A 12,026-nucleotide genomic window follows, 5' to 3' on the forward strand; every position below is an offset into this window, starting at 1 on the left:
GTCTCTGTGGCGCAATTGGTTAGCATGTTTTCGTCTGTTAACTGAAAGGTTGGTGGTTCAAGCCCACCCAGGGATGTTTTTCGTGTTTGTTATTCTGTGGCAGGAGGTTTCTTTATTTGACAAAATTTACCAGGCATTTGTCTTCATTTTACCTCAATACACAAACTTACATGGAAATTAACAGCTATGACTTTACTAACTCTACATCCATGGCTTTCCAGCTAGTGTTAGATAATACTAGAAAGAACTTTACAAATTGAAAACAAGTGATCAGTCCTAAGAAGATATAGAGAATAAGCTAAAAATTCACAGGGACTTATAGCCAGAAGAATAACAAAAATGTATTAATATATACACCAGATACTGGGATCCACTGGGTTAATTCTGAGAAGTTGAATCAATTATTTTCAAAGGGGGTAAGTTACCCTTGCAACAGTATAGTAACACCAGTTACAGCAGTTGAAATTGAGCCCCTAGCTACCCGATATCACTTTTTTATGCAGCATTATGGGGCTACAACAAATTGCTGCAAGTTTGGAGCTACCATAAGTGTGGCTTATAGTCAGTTACTCACAGGAAATGTGGTGTATCAGCTCTTTGAATCAACCCCAAATTGTTTGCATGTAATTTTCAAGACTACTATATGTAACTCAGCATTCCTCTGGGGCATCAGAAGAAAATAAAAACAGTGAAGAATTTTGGTCAGGAATGTTATTCTTCACTTGATATACTGCAGCAAATATTGGTTCCAAAATCTTATCTGGAGAATGCGGGCATCGATCCCGCTACCTCTCACATGCTAAGCGAGCGCTCTACCTTTTGAGCTAATTCCCCTTTGATGTTAAAGCCGTTTACACCACTTACACCAGTAGGACTGGATTACATTTAGAGATAACATCTCAAAAACATCCATTAGCCTCAAGTTTTGTGAAATCCCATTATCGTTGGTATTTAGTACCTTAATGATTTCATAAAATGTTTCCTTCTTTATCACCATTGTGTTGGAGACTTTGTGGGGCTGAGGAAACTGTCCCACATCTGGTGGCACTGTCCCAACTTACTTCCATTGTGGACAGACATACATTGTCTTGCTTTCCTTCTCATAGGAATTGTAATGCCCAACTCCCTGTCATATTCCCTTTTATCTCATTATATTTCTGATATTCCTAAGTATACCCACAAATTTATAACACATATTTTGAGTGCTACCAAATGCCAAATAGCTTTATATTGAAAAAACTCAGTTCCACCATTCTCTATCTTTATTGTAAATACAATTTGGCACATTTATCATTGTGAATACATCACCAGACTTTTTCATAACACTGCAAATAAGTTTTCATATACTTGGATCCTTGGACTAACTGAAATCCCCCTATTTCAACCCTTTTATAACTGGATTGATTCGCCCCCATCATGACTAAGATATTTTCACACACTGACAAAATTCTCAATTCACAGGGTATAATCCTGTTATTTCTTACTTTGCACAAGTTCATATTATAGTGTCCATTTGTAAGAAATGATCCAAGTTAGAAACTTTTAAGCAGTTTAAGTTCAGTTCTGCTGGTTCATCTTCCCTTACTGATAAAATCCAATAGAAAGCACTTTCATGTGTCTCTGTGGCGCAATTGGTTAGCGTGTTTTTGTCTGTTAACTGAAAGGTTGTTGGTTCAAGCCCACCCAGGGCCGTTTTTCGTGTTTTTATTCTGTGGCAGGAGGTTTCATTATTTGACAAAATTTACCAGGCATTTGTCTTCATTTTACCTCAATACACAAACTTACATGGAAATTAACAGCTATGACTTTACTAACTCTACATCCATGGCTTTCCGGCTAGTGTTAGATAATACTAGAAAGAACTTTACAAATTGAAAACAAGTGATCAGTCCTAAGAAGATATAGAGAATAAGCTAAAAATTCACAGTGACTTATAGCCACAACAATAACAAAAATGTATTAATATATACCAGATACTGGGATCCACTGGGTTAATTCTGAGAAGTTGATTCAATTATTTACAAAGGGGGTAAGTTAACCTTGCAACAGTATAGTAACACCAGTTACAGCAGTTGAAATTGGACCCCTAGCAACCCGATATCACTTTTTTAAGCAGCATTATGGGGCTACAACAAATTGCTGCAAGTTTGGAGCTACCATAAGTGTGGCTTATAGTCAGTTACTCACAGGAAATGTGGTGTATCAGCTCTTTGAATCAACCCCAAATTGTTTGCATGTAATTTTAAAGACAACTATATGTAACTCAGCATTCCTCTGGGGCATCAGAAGAAAATAAAAACAGTGAAGAATTTTGGTCAGGAATGTTATTCTTCACTTGATATACTGCAACAAATTTTGGTTCCAAAATCTTATCTGGAGAATGCGGGCATTGATGCCGCTACCTCTCGCATGCTAAGCGACAGCTCTACCATTTGAGCTATTTCCCCTTTGATGTTAAAAACATTTACACCACTTACACCAAGAGGACTGGATTACATTTAGAGATAACATCTCAAAAACATCCATTAGCCTCAAGTTTAGTGAAATCCCATTATCGTTGGTATTTAGTACCTTAATGATTTCATAAAATGTTTCCTTCTTTATCACCATTGTGTTGGAGACTTTGTGGGGCTGAGGAAACTGTCCCACATCTGGTGGCACTGTCCCAGCTTATGCCATTGTGGACAGACATACATTGTCTTGCTTTCCTTCTCATAGGAATTGTAATGCCCAACTCCCTGTCATATTCCCTTTTATCTCATTATATTTCTGATATTCCTAAGTATACCCACAAATTCATAACACATATTTTGAGTGCTACCAAATGCCATATAGCTTTATATTGAAAAAACTCAGTTCCACCATTCTCTATCTTTATTATAAACACAATTTGGCACATTTATCATTGTGAATACATCACCAGAATTTTTCATAACACTGCAAATAAGTTCTCATATACTTGAATCCTTGGACTAACTGAAATCCCCTATTTCAACCCTTTTATAACTGGATTGATTCGCCCCCATCATGACTAAGATATTTTCACACCCTGACAAAATTCTCAATTCACAGGGTATAATCCTGTTATTTCTTACTTTGCACAAGTTCATATTATAGTGTCCATTTGTAAGAAATGATCCAAGTTAGAAACTTTTAAACAGTTTAAGTTCAATTCTGCTGGTTCATCTTCCCTTACTGATAATATCCATTAGAAAGCATTTTCACCTGTCTATGTGGCGCAGTTGGTTAGCGCGTTCGGCAGTTCACTGAAAGGTTTGTGGTTCAAGCCCACCCAGGGACGTGTTTGGTATTTGTTATTCTGTGACAGGAGGATTCTGTATTTGACAAAATTTACCAGGTATTTGTCTTCATTTTACCTCAATACACAAACTTACATGGAAATTAACAACTATGACTTTACTAGCTCTACATCCATGGCTTTCCAGCTAGAGTTAGATAATACTAGAAAGAACTTTACAAATTGAAAACAAGTGATCAGTCCTAAGAAGATATAGAGAATAAGCTAAAAATTCACAGTGACTTTTAGCCAGAAGAATAAGAAAAATGTATTAATATAAACAAGATACTGGGTTCCACTGGGTTAATTCTGAGAAGTTGATTCAATTATTTACAAAGGGGGTAAGTTACCCTTGCAACAGTATAGTAACACCAGTTACAGCAGTTGAAATTGGACCCCTAGCAACCCGATATCACTTTTTTATGCAGCATTATGGGGCTACAACAAATTGCTGCAAGTTTGGAACTACCATAAGTGTGGCTTATAGTCAGTTACTCACAGGAATTGTGGTGTATCAGCTCTTTGAATCAACCCCAAATTGTTTGCATGTAATTTTCAAGACTACTATATGTAACTCAGCATTCCTCTGGGGCATCAGAAGAAAATAAAAACAGTGAAGAATTTTGGTCAGGAATGTTATTCTTCACTTGATATACTGCAGCAAATATTGGTTCCAAAATCTTATCTGGAGAATGCGGGCATCGATCCCGCTACCTCTCACATGCTAAGCGAGCGCTCTACCTTTTGAGCTAATTCCCCTTTGATGTTAAAGCCGTTTACACCACTTACACCAATAGGACTAGATTACATTTAGAGATTACATCTCAAAAACATCCATTAGCCTCAAGTTTAGTGAAATCCCATTTTCGTTGGTATTTAGTACCTTAATGATTTCATAAAATGTTTCCTTCTTTATCACCATTGTGTTGGAGACTTTGTGGGGCTGAGGAAACTGTCCCACATCTGGTGGCACTGTCCCAACTTACTTCCATTGTGGACAGACATACATTGTCTTGCTTTCCTTCTCATAGGTATTGTAATGCCCAACTCCCTTTCATATTCCCTTTTATCTCATTATCTTTCTGATATTCCTAAGTATACCCACAAATTTATAACACATATTTTGAGTGCTACCAAATGCCATATAGCTTTATATTGAAAAAACTCAGTTCCACCATTCTCTATCTTTATTATAAATACAATTTGGCACATTTATCATTGTGAATACATCACCAGAATTTTTCATAACACTGCAAATAAGTTCTCATGTACTTGGATCCTTGGACTAACTGAAATCCCCCTATTTCAACCCTTTTATAACTGGATTGATTCGCCCCCATCATGACTAAGATATTTTCACACACTGACAAAATTCTCAATTCACAGGGTATAATCCTGTTATTTCTTACTTTGCACAAGTTCATATTATAGTGTCCATTTGTAAGAAATGATCCAAGTTAGAAACTTTTAAGCAGTTTAAGTTCAGTTCTGCTGGTTCATCTTCCCTTACTGATAATATCCAATAGAAAGCACTTTCATGTGTCTCTGTGGCGCAATTGGTTAGCGTGTTTTTGTCTGTTAACTGAAAGGTTGGTGGTTCAAGCCCACCCAGGGACGTTTTTTGTGTTTGTTATTCTGTGGCAGGAGGTTTCTTTATTTGACAAAATTTACCAGGCATTTGTCTTCATTTTACCTCAATACACAAACTTACATGGAAATTAACAGCTATGACTTTACTAACTCTACATCCATGGCTTTCCAGCTAGTGTTAGATAATACTAGAAAGAACTTTACAAATTGAAAACAAGTGATCAGTCCTAAGAAGATATAGAGAATAAGCTAAAAATTCACAGTGACTTATAGCCAGAAGAATAAGAAAAATGTATTAATATATACCAGATACTGGCATCCACTGGGTTAATTCTGAGAAGTTGATTCAATTATTTACAAAGGGGGTAAGTTAACGCTGCAACAGTATAGTAACACCAGTTACAGCAGTTGAAATTGAACCCCTAGCAACCCGATATCACTTTTTTATGCAGCATTATGGGGCTACAACAAATTGCTGCAAGTTTGGAGTTACCATAAGTGTGGCTTATAGTCAGTTACTCACAGGAATTGTGGTGTATCAGCTCTTTGAATCAACCCCAAATTGTTTGCATGTAATTTTCAAGACTACTATATGTAACTCAGCATTCCTCTGGGGCATCAGAAGAAAATAAAAACAGTGAAGAATTTTGGTCAGGAATGTTATTCTTCACTTGATATACTGCAGCAAATATTGGTTCCAAAATCTAATCTGGAGAATGCGGGCATCGATCCCGCTACCTCTCGCATGCTAAGCGAGCGCTCTACCTTTTGAGCTAATTCCCCTTTGATGTTAAAGCCGTTTACACCACTTACACCAATAGGACTGGATTACATTTAGAGATTACATCTCAAAAACATCCATTAGCCTCAAGTTTAGTGAAATCCCATTTTCGTTGGTATTTAGTACCTTAATGATTTCATAAAATGTTTCCTTCTTTATCACCATTGTGTTGGAGACTTTGTGGGGCTGAGGAAACTGTCCCACATCTGGTGGCACTGTCCCAACTTACTTCCATTGTGGACAGACATACATTGTCTTGCTTTCCTTCTCATAGGTATTGTAATGCCCAACTCCCTTTCATATTCCCTTTTATCTCATTATCTTTCTGATATTCCTAAGTATACCCACAAATTTATAACACATATTTTGAGTGCTACCAAATGCCATATAGCTTTATATTGAAAAAACTCAGTTCCACCATTCTCTATCTTTATTATAAATACAATTTGGCACATTTATCATTGTGAATACATCACCAGAATTTTTCATAACACTGCAAATAAGTTCTCATGTACTTGGATCCTTGGACTAACTGAAATCCCCCTATTTCAACCCTTTTATAACTGGATTGATTCGCCCCCATCATGACTAAGATATTTTCACACACTGACAAAATTCTCAATTCACAGGGTATAATCCTGTTATTTCTTACTTTGCACAAGTTCATATTATAGTGTCCATTTGTAAGAAATGATCCAAGTTAGAAACTTTTAAGCAGTTTAAGTTCAGTTCTGCTGGTTCATCTTCCCTTACTGATAATATCCAATAGAAAGCACTTTCATGTGTCTCTGTGGCGCAATTGGTTAGCGTGTTTTCGTCTGTTAACTGAAAGGTTGGTGGTTCAAGCCCACCCAGGGACGTTTTTCGTGTTTGTTATTCTGTGGCAGGAGGTTTCTTTATTTGACAAAATTTACCAGGCATTTGTCTTCATTTTACCTCAATACACAAACTTACATGGAAATTAACAGCTATGACTTTACTAACTCTACATCCATGGCTTTCCAGCTAGTGTTAGATAATACTAGAAAGAACTTTACAAATTGAAAACAAGTGATCAGTCCTAAGAAGATATAGAGAATAAGCTAAAAATTCACAGTGACTTATAGCCAGAAGAATAAGAAAAATGTATTAATATATACCAGATACTGGCATCCACTGGGTTAATTCTGAGAAGTTGATTCAATTATTTACAAAGGGGGTAAGTTAACGCTGCAACAGTATAGTAACACCAGTTACAGCAGTTGAAATTGAACCCCTAGCAACCTGATATCACTTTTTTATGCAGCATTATGGGGCTACAACAAATTGTTGCAATTTTGGAGCTACCATAAGTGTGGCTTATAGTCAGTTACTCACAGGAAATGTGGTGTATCAGCTCTTTGAATCAACCCCAAATTGTTTGCATGTAATTTTCAAGACAACTATATGCAACTCAGCATTCCTCTGGGGCATCAGAAGAAATTGAAAACAGTGAAGAATTTTGGTCAGGAACGTTATTCTTCACTTGATATACTGCAGCAAATTTTGGTTCCAAAATCTTAACTGGAGAATGCGGGCATCGATGCCGCTACCTCTCGCATGCTAAGCGAGCGCTCTACCATTTCAGCTAATTCCCCTTTGATGTTATAACCATTTACACCACTTACACCAAGAGGACTGGATTACATTTAGAGATAACATTTCAAAAACATCCATTAGCCTCAAGTTTAGTGAAATCCCATTATCGTTGGTATTTAGTACCTTAATGATTTCATAAAATGTTTCCTTCTTTATCACCATTGTGTTGGAGACATTGTGGGGCTGAGGAAACTGTCCCACATCTGGTGGCACTGTCCCAACTTACTTCCATTGTGGACAGACATACATTGTCTTGCTTTCCTTCTCATAGGTATTGTAATGCCCAACTCCCTTTCATATTCCCTTTTATCTCATTATCTTTCTGATATTACTAAGTATACCCACAAATTTATAACACATATTTTGAGTGCTACCAAATGCCATATAGCTTTATATTGAAAAAACTCAGTTCCACCATTCTCTATCTTTATTATAAATACAATTTGGCACATTTATCATTGTGAATACATCACCAGAATTTTTCATAACACTGCAAATAAGTTCTCATGTACTTGGATCCTTGGACTAACTGAAATCCCCCTATTTCAACCCTTTTATAAATGGATTGATTCGCCCCCATCATGACTAAGATATTTTCACACACTGACAAAATTCTCAATTCACAGGGTATAATCCTGTTATTTCTTACTTTGCACAAGTTCATATTATAGTGTCCATTTGTAAGAAATGAACCAAATTAGAAATTTTAAGCAGTTTAAGTTCAATTCTGCTGGTTCATCTTCCCTTACTGATAATATCCATTAGAATGCATTTTCACGTGTCTCTGTGGCGCAATTGGTTAGCGTGTTCGGCTGTTAACTGAGAGGTTGGTGGTTCAAGCCCACCCAGGGACGTGTTCGGTATTTGTTATTCTGTGACAGGAGGATTCTGTATTTGACAAAATTTACCAGGCATTTGTCTTCATTTTTCCTCAATACACAAACTTACATGGAAATTAACAGCTATAACTTTACTAACTCTACATCCATGGCTTTCCAGCTAGTGTTAGATAATACTAGAAAGAACTTTACAAATTGAAACAAGTGGTCAGTCCTAAGAAGATATAGAGAATAAGCTAAAAATTCACAGTGACTTATAGCCAGAAGAATAACAAAAATGTATTAATATATACCAGATACTGGGATCCACTGGGTTAATTCTGAGAAGTTGATTCAATTATTTACAAATGGGGTAAGTGAACCTTGCAACAGTATAGTAACACCAGTTACAGCAGTTGAAATTGGACCCCTAGCAACCCGATATCACTTCTTTATGCAGCATTATGGGGCTACAACAAATTGCTGCAAGTTAGGAGCTACCATAAGTGTGGCTTATCGTCAGTTACTCACAGGAAATGTGGTGTATCAGCTCTTTGAATCAACCCCAAATTGAATGCATGTAATTTTCAAGACAACTATATGTAACTCAGCATTCCTCTGGGGCATCAGAAGAAAATAAAAACAGTGAAGAATTTTGGTCAGGAATGTTATTCTTCACTTGATATTTTGCAGCAAATTTTGGTTCCAAAATCTTATCTGGAGAATGTGGGCATCGATGCCGCTACCTCTCGCATGCTAAGCGAGCGCTCAACCATTTGAGCTAATTCCCCTTTGATGTTAAAACCATTTACACCACTTACACCAAGAGGACTGGATTACATTTAGAGATAACATCTTAAAAACATCCATTAGCCTCAAGTTTAGTGAAATCCCATTATCGTTGGTATTTAGCACCTTAATGATTTCATAAAATGTTTCCTTCTTTATCACCATTGTGTTGGAGACTTTGTGGGGCTGAGGAAACTGTCCCACATCTGGTGGCACTGTCCCAACTTATTTCCATTGTGGACAGACATACATTGTCTTGCTTTCCTTCTCATAGGAATTGTAATGCCCAACTCCCTGTCATATTCCCTTTTATCTCATTATATTTCTGATATTCCTAAGTATACCCTCAAATTTATAACACATATTTTGAGTGCTGCCAAATGCCATATAGCTTTATATTGAAAAAACTCAGTTCCACCATTCTCTATCTTTATTATAAATACAATTTGGCACATCTATCATTGTGAATACTTCACCAGAATTTTTCATAACACTGCAAATAAGTTCTCATATACTTGGATCCTTGGACTAACTGAAATCCCCCTATTTCAACCCTTTTATAACTGGATTGATTCGCCCCCATCATGACTAAGATATTTTCACACTCTGACAAAATTCTCAATTCACAGGGTATAATCCTGTTATTTCTTACTTTGCACAAGTTCATATTATCGTGTCCATTTGTAAGAAATGATCCAAGTTAGAAACTTTTAAGCAGTTTAAGTTCAATTCTGCTGGTTCATCTTCCCTTACTGAAAATATCCATTAGAAAGAATTTTCATGTGTCTCTGTGGCGCAATTGGTTAGCGTGTTCGGCTGATAACTGAAAGGATGGTGGTTCAAGCCCACCCAGGGACTGGTATTTGTTATTCTGTGATAGGAGGATTCTGTATTTGACAAAATTTACCAGGCATTTGTCTTCATTTTACCTCAATACACAAACTTACATGGAAATTAACAGCTATGACTTTACTAACTCTACATCCATGGCTTTCCAGCTAGTGTTATATAATACTAGAAAGAACTTTACAAATTGAAAACAAGTGATCAGTCCTAAGAAGATATAGAGAATAAGCTAAAAATTCACAGTGACTTATAGCCAGAAGATTAACCAAAATATATTAATATATACCAGATACTGGGATCCACTGGGTTAATTCTGAGAAGTTGATTCAATTATTTACAAAGGGGGTAAGTTAACCTTGCAACAGTATAGTAACACCAGTTACAGCAGTTGAAATTGGACCCCTAGCTACCCGATATCACTTTTTTAAGCAGCATTATGGGGCTACAACAAATTGCTGCAAGTTTGGAGCTACCATAAGTGTGGCTTGTAGTCAGTTACTCACAGGAAATGTGGTGTATCAGCTCTTTGAATCAACCCCAAATTGAATGCATGTAATTTTCAAGACAACTATATGTAACTCAGCATTCCTCTGGGGCATCAGAAGAAAATAAAAACAGTGAAGAATTTTGGTCAGGAATGTTATTCTTCACTTGATATACTGCAGCAAATTTTGGTTCCAAAATCTTATCTGGAGAATGTGGGCATCGATGCTGCTACCTCTCGCATGCTAAGCGAGCGCTCAACCCTTTGAGGTAATTCCCCTTTGATGTTAAAACCATTTACACCACTTACACCAAGAGGACTGGATTACATTTAGAGATAACATCTTAAAAACATCCATTAGCCTCAAGTTTAGTGAAATCCCATTATCGTTGGTATTTAGCACCTTAATGATTTCATAAAATGTTTCCTTCTTTATCACCATTGTGTTGGAGACTTTGTGGGGCTGAGGAAACTGTCCCACATCTGGTGGCACTGTCCCAACTTATTTCCATTGTGGACAGACATACATTGTCTTGCTTTCCTTCTCATAGGAATTGTAATGCCGAACTCCCTGTCATATTCCCTTTTATCTCATTATATTTCTGATATTCCTAAGTATACCCTCAAATTTATAACACATATTTTGAGTGCTACCACATGCCATATAGCCATCTATCATTGTGAATACATCACCAGAATTTTTCATAACACTGCAAATAAGTTCTCATATACTTGGATCCTTGGACTAACTGAAATCCCCCTATTTCAACCCTTTTATAACTGGATTGATTCGCCCCCATCATGACTAAGATATTTTCACACCCTGACAAAATTCTCAATTCACAGGGTATAATCCTGTTATTTCTTACTTTGCACAAGTTCATATTATAGTGTCCATTTGTAAGAAATGATCCAAGTTAGAAACTTTTAAGCAGTTTAAGTTCAATTCTGCTGGTTCACCTTCCCTTACTGATAATATCCATTAGAAAGCATTTTCATGTGTCTCTGTGGTGCAATTGGTTAGCGTGTTCAGCTGTTAACTGAAAGGTTGGTGGTTCAAGCCCACCCAGGGACGTGTTTGGTATTTGTTATTCTGTGACAGGAGGATTCTGTATTTGACAAAATTTACCAGGCATTTGTCTTCATTTTTCCTCCATAAACAAACTTACATGGAAATTAACAGCTATGACTTTACTAACTCTACATCCATGGCTTTCCAGCTAGTATTAGATAATACTAGAAAGAACTTTACAAATTGAAAACAAGTGATCAGTCCTAAGAAGATATAGAGAATAAGCTAAAAATTCACAGTGACTTATAGCCAGAAGAATAACAAAAATGTATTAATATATACCAGACACTGGGATCCACTGGGTTAATTCTGAGAAGTTGATTCAATTATTTACAAAGGGGGTAAGTTACCCTTGCAACAGTATAGTAACACCAGTTACAGCAGTTGAAATTGAGCCCCTAGCTACCCGATATCACTTTTTTATGCAGCATTATGGGGCTACAACAAATTGCTGCAAGTTTGGAGCTACCATAAGTGTGGCTTATAGTCAGTTACTCACAGGAAATGTGGTGTATCAGCTCTTTGAATCAACCCCAAATTGTTTGCATGTAATTTTCAAGACAACTATATGTAACTCAGCATTCCTCTGGGGCATCAGAAGAAAATAAAAACAGTGAAGAATTTTGGTCAGGAATGTTATTCTTCACTTGATATACTGCAGCAAATTTTGGTTCCAAAATCTTATCTGGAGAATGCGGGCATTGATGCCGCTACCTCTCGCATGCTAAGCG

At 36.7% G+C, this 12,026-nt stretch overlaps 2 non-coding genes across 2 annotated transcripts; both read left to right on the top strand.

Moving 5' to 3' along the window:
- The first annotated feature begins 8,066 nt into the window (after window positions 1-8,066).
- Window positions 8,067-8,140, top strand: TRNAN-GUU (transfer RNA asparagine (anticodon GUU)). The gene has a single exon. It is a non-coding gene; the product is annotated as a tRNA-Asn (tRNA).
- A 1,537-nt stretch (window positions 8,141-9,677) lies between these two features.
- Window positions 9,678-9,751, top strand: TRNAI-GAU (transfer RNA isoleucine (anticodon GAU)). The gene has a single exon. It is a non-coding gene; the product is annotated as a tRNA-Ile (tRNA).
- The last annotated feature ends 2,275 nt before the right edge of the window (window positions 9,752-12,026 follow it).

This window comes from Taudactylus pleione, unplaced genomic scaffold (genome assembly GCF_031769625.1).
Source record: "Taudactylus pleione unplaced genomic scaffold, aTauple2 ptg000174l, whole genome shotgun sequence".
Classification (NCBI taxonomy): Eukaryota; Metazoa; Chordata; class Amphibia; order Anura; family Myobatrachidae; genus Taudactylus; species Taudactylus pleione.